The 5,907-nt window shown below is 37.3% G+C and overlaps 1 pseudogene; it reads left to right on the top strand.

The window, feature by feature from the left end:
* The first annotated feature begins 2,360 nt into the window (after positions 1 to 2,360).
* On the top strand, positions 2,361 to 5,705 carry LOC114302579 (G2/mitotic-specific cyclin-1 pseudogene; annotated as a pseudogene).
* Positions 5,706 to 5,907: the final 202 nt, after the last annotated feature.

Here is a 5,907-nt window from a genome sequence, read left to right as displayed (position 1 = left end):
GAAAACTACACGTATACATGGGTGCCAATTCCCGTAGACAAAATTTCTATAAAATGGCAAGTAAATGTATTTGTATGATAATTATATTGGTTGGAGACCTATGAGGTGTATTCTCTGTTTGGTTGATTAAATGAAACGGGTATAGTTAATGAACTGAGATAAAATGGATTGAGAAGTAAGTTTGGCATAACTTGGTTTTGAAAAAGAAAGTTGTAAAAGGTTTTGTCATTGGGCATTGAACATGTATATCATACTTATATCTTTGTTAAGATTCATATATTGTGTTAGATTGTTTCTATTGGGCTTTGTCTCACCCTACTTGGGAAAACCCATTTTTAGGTGCTAGTGATATGCCTCCGCCAAGGACTTAGCTTGGGAGGACTGTGGAGTTGAAGCTCACTTTTGTTCATTTTGTATTTACTTTCTTTTCAAGCCTAGGGCTTTATGTGTATTGGGCTTTTGACTCATTTTGTTATAACCAAGCAAAGTCTTGAAAAGATGTAAGCCTTTAGGGCATATAAATACCTGTTTAGCTTTCATTCTTTATTACTGCTTGTAACACATGTTGTAGATTCAGGATAAACTATTTATGAATGTACATTGCATTCGTTATTAATTCCAATTAATGAAAGCTTCTTATTTCACCTATACCATTTTGTATTAGTTGTTTGGAGTTGTATTGTGTAATTAATTTGAAGGTGTTATACTCACTGCCGGAAATTAGACTTTTAGCGGCGTTTAAAAAACGTCGTTATAGGTACTAAAAACGTCGCTAATTCTTTTTGTGACATTTAATACCAAACGCCGACAACACGGCCGTCGCTATAGCTTTATGACGTTTGAAAAACGTCGCTGTATTAGTATAGACTGCGTTTTTAAAAATGCCGCCAAATGTCCCACCCTAAGATATTGTGACGTGACTATGGTTTTAGCAACGTTTTTAAAACGTCGTCATAGGTTTTTTAATTATAAAAATTCCAACTCTTACAGTGGCGTTTTAAAAACGCCGTCTTATCTTTTTTTTTTATTTTTTTTTTAAATTGTGTTAATTTTATGTGATTAAACTAAAAGAACACATGTAATAAAACTAAATAGCACTAATATGAAATAATATCTCCCATTCAAATAGCAAATACAACATTAATTCATTTTCCCATTCAATTTAATATCCAATCACCATTATCCACAAAATAACATATCAGAAATTGAATTCACAATTCTCAATGAAAAAATTACTACCTTATATACAAAGCCACAAAATAACATTACCCTCTTCTCTCTCTCTCACCACTCCCCCATTTAACACAAAAAATAAGAAGAAAGGGAACCAAAACGCCAAACCCCCCAGTCAGATTAGAGGGAAAAAAAAAGAGAAATAAAAATCCAAAGGATTTTAACACAAAATAAGAAGAAAGTGAACCAAAACACCCAACCCCCATCCATCATTCATCGTCATTTTGAATCAATCTTCATGCTGCTTCCCATGGCCTTCAATCCTCTTAGTCTCTGCCAATCGTGAAACATAATAATAATAAAAACAAAGCCAATAAAAGATGTGCAGTTAATAGATAACAAAAATAAATATGAGAAGTTCAAGCTACTGAATGTTATTTTAAATAGTCACATTAGGTTAAATTAACCTTGGATATTTCAAACTATTAGAAAGTACACAATCCCATATCATACTCAACGTAATGTTTCTCTGAAAAAAGAAAAATAAGCTACCAAAAATTACTAAGAATATTAATGCCAAAGCACCAGGAGAAAAGTAGCTGCGCACATGTCACACCATCAGTAACGAAGGCAACTAAAACACACATTTGGCATGTACATTCTTAATGAGAACCAGGTCAAAAATTGCCTCATCATGTTTGACAACCACAGGCCTCATTCATGTACATTCTTAATGAGCTTTAATACCATATTCAAGAAATTGACATAACAAATTACAAACACAGAGAGAGTATTTACTTTCTTACGAGCGAAATTGCAATGATCATAGGCAATGTTGACGATAGTTTTTCGTGTGATCCTTGGAAGAATAGTCCCATTGGTTGGTGGAGTCAAAATAAAATTTCCCTATGAAGGTTGATATATACATGAGTCTACAGTCGATATAAATTTGTTTAATTTTAAGAAATACTATTAAAACCAATGTAAGTTAAAAATTTCGTAAAACCTAAATAGAGGCAAATAGTTATATCCCAAATGAAACTTACAGGAGTAAATTATGAGAAGAGAAAGGGAGAAAGTCTTACCTCATTATAGTCAACAAACATGTTATTTGCACGCAAACATGCTTCAATCATTGCCGCCTGAATTTTGGGGTGGAGATTAGGCCCAACCGTGGAGCCTTAAGCATGATTAATGAAAATGTAGCTCGAGCTCATCCTTACCCTTGTGTTGCCAACAAGAAAGTCTTGTTAGAAACCCATGAAATTTGTGATCATCCAGCTCATAGACCAATCACAAGGAAATTTGCAGCACAGATTGCGAGCACACAACAACATTGTCTGGAGAAAACTAAGAAACCCGATTCATCGTCTATTCAAAGCTTCAGAGTGTGGGAAGATTGTCCAGTAATAGATGAGGAACATAAGGCAGCTACAGACCATCCAGTTCCAATGTCCTTGGAACAAACACAAGCAGCCCCGGATGAAAAAGAACAGATGGAAGTTGAAATGGAAGATATATTTGAAGAGCCCGTTATGGATATTGACAGCTGCGACGCCAAGAATCCACTAGCAGTAGTCGACTATGTCCACGACGTCTGTGCCAACTATAGAAAAATGAAGAGTTACAACGGTGTTTCACCGAGCTACATGTCACAACAATCTGACATCAATGAGAAGATGAGGGCAATACTAATTATAGCGATCCCGGTTGTTCCTTTACTGTTCAGTTGTATTCTGGACTCGGTTCCGTGGAGTTGATAGTTGTATCTATCTTGTTGTTGCCCTTTAAATCCTTTTGTTTGAGTTTTAGGATGTGTTGGGCTTGGTTGTTACAGGTTGGTAGAGCTTTGGCTCCCATTGTTGTTGCTCAGTTTTTGAGTGGTCCGCTCGAGCGGGTCATATTGCGCTCGAGCGGGGTTTACACCCTTCCAGCATTTCGTGTCCCTGTAAAACTTCTGCAGGTGTGTTTTCTACGCTCGAGCAGGTTTCTTGCGCTCGAGCGGGCTTGTTGTCGCTCGAGCGGGTAGTACCTCGTTGGTGAAAGTTTTGGGAGATAAAAATCTATGCTCGAGCGGACTGATTTTTGCGCTCGAGCGGATGTACTTTATTCTTGTGTCTTGGCGCTCGAGCAAGCCTTCTTGCGCTCTAGCGGGCCTAGTTTTTGTTCTTGACGCTCGAGCATTGTGTTTTCCGCTCGAGCGAAAATGTCGTATAACAGAAGGCAGTTGGGCATTTTTGAATCACTTTTTCACATCCATTTCGCTCTCTTACTTTTCCAACACCCCATTGTTGAGCCTCTCTCTCTAGAACTTTGCCTTCTCTCTAGGTATTGATCTAGTAAGAGTTGTTTCCTCACCTTGGGCCTTTACAAAAAAGTTGTTGATCGTCGAGGGCTACATTTTGATCTGAGAAACTTGTGATTTGGAGCAACTTCGTTTTCATCATCTCCTTCGTTGGGTGTCATCTTTTGAGGTAGGGATTCCTACTCACTCTTATGGTCTTTGACATAGATTTTTGGTTATTTTGATAAAGTGTTGAAGTTGGGTAAATTTTGGAACTTAGGGTTTCAAAATGTTAAAGGAGGGTTTTGTTATTTTGATTCTAAAATGTATATTTCGGGTTTCAAAATGATGATATTGTTGTTGGTTGTTGATATATAGACCATTGGGTCAATATTGGGGAATGGGGTAGAAAACCCTAATTTGTTGTATAAATTAATTGGTATAATTAATTTGGGAAGATTGTGGTTATTTGGAATTGAATTGGAAATAATGAAATTGGCTCATTATATGGTAGAATGGTGGAGTTAGATTTATTAATCGCTCACTTTTGAAAACATTGATATTTAATCTGTTGGAGCTTTTATTATCTATTTAGAAATAATTGCTTGGGCTACCGGTGGAGGGTAGTTTTGATTGTTGTAGACAATGCATGATGATTAGGCAAACGAAAACTAATCAATTGGTTATGTCATAGAGTATGACGGTTGATAGAATACATTAACGTTATGTATTGATTGATTGTGTATATGACCTATGTGTATATACGTTGTATGTGTGTGGGAGGAGATATGAGATGTACTCCATGGTTTTGGAGAAGATAGGGGATGGACCTCTAAACCGGATGTTGTTTGGGAGGAGATAGGGGATGGACTCCACTGATACAGCTCATATGCTTGTCAGATAATGTGATGATACAGCTCATATGCTTATATATGGAAGTGTTGATATAGCTCATAGGCTTATCTGTTGAAGTATGGATACAGCTTGTATGCTTATCTATTGAGATGTTGATATAGCTAGTAGGCTTATCTATTGTGAAATGAGAAACGTTTAATATGGGTCACTGTCTCATGAAAATTGTTGGCCAGGTTCTGAGCCGTTGTTGTAAATGGGAAATTGGATAGGAATGGAAAATGAAATGAAACATGAACATAGTGGTCATGCAATGGAAATGGGTTATGAATTAATGTATGGGAACTAAACATTTATCATTTTGCTAATGTCTTAGTTATTGCTCATACTGTGTTTAGCATATCTCTACTGGGCATTGGCTCACCCTATATGGGACACTATTTTCAGGTACAGGTAGCATGCCACCTCCAAGGACATAGCTTGGATGGATATGGGAGTTGAAGACTCTGTTTTTGATTATTTTGTTTGTATTACATGTATATCAAGCCAAGGGCTTATTTTGTATAGAGTTAGTACTCTTCTTTTGTGTAACCAAGTGTTGACTTGGAAAGCTGTAAGCCCATAGGGCATTTGCTTTTGTTGTTAACATGTAATACTGTTGTAAGAACTACTCTGATGAATAAAAATGGTGGGTTCTTCCTATATCAATGCATGTCTAAAGTGATGGGTTTTATGTATTATTTTGAGGGCGTTACACTAATTGACTGGCTTGTTGAGGTACACCACAAGTTTGAACTAAGAGACGAGACGCTATTTCTGACTGTTAATATTACAGATCGGTTTTTAGCTCAGCGAGGAGTGGCCCGAAAGAAGCTGCAGTTGGTTGGTTTGGTCGCAATGCTCTTAGCGTGCAAATATGAGGAAGTTTTAGTACCTGTTGTGGATGATTTGCTTTTCATTTCAGATAAGGCCTACACTAGGAAAAAAGTTCTTGAAATGGAGAGATTAATGCTTAATTCATTACAGTTCCACATGTCAGTTCCAACCCCATATGTTTTATGAGAAGATACCTTAAGGCTGCTCAATCCGACAGGAAGCTTGAGCTTTTATCTTTCTTCCTGATGGAGCTCTGCCTTGTGGAGTATGAGACACTCAAGTTCGCGCCATCTTTCTTGGCTGCTGCAGCAATCTACACTGCTCAATGTACACTCTACGGGTTTAGGCAATGGAGTAAAACCTACAAGTGGCACACTACCTACTCAGAAGATCAGCTCTTAGAATGCTCGAAACTGATAGTAAGCTTCCATTAGAAAGCAGCAACAGGGAGACTTACCGGGGTACACAGGAAGTATAGTACATCTAAGTTTGGTTATGCGCCAAAATGTGAGCTAGCCAATTTTCTAGAACAACAATAGAGGCAACGAAAGTACAGCTTGCTAACTGTGGATTTCATTTCCGCCGGGGAGGGGGGTGGTGGGGTTTGAAATAATTCAGCATTTTCAGCATTTTAGGAATTGATTTGATGAGTACTAAATTTTTAAGCTTGAGGCCATATGGTTGTGTTTTCTTACAACCAAGGTTGTTTGCCATGTTCAATT

The sequence above is a fragment of the Camellia sinensis genome, chromosome 13 (assembly GCF_055761805.1).
Source record: "Camellia sinensis isolate YWXY chromosome 13, ASM5576180v1, whole genome shotgun sequence".
NCBI classification, from domain to species: Eukaryota; Viridiplantae; Streptophyta; class Magnoliopsida; order Ericales; family Theaceae; genus Camellia; species Camellia sinensis.
The sequence above is the reverse complement of the archived record's forward strand: the minus strand, read 5'-3'. Positions and strand labels throughout refer to the sequence as shown.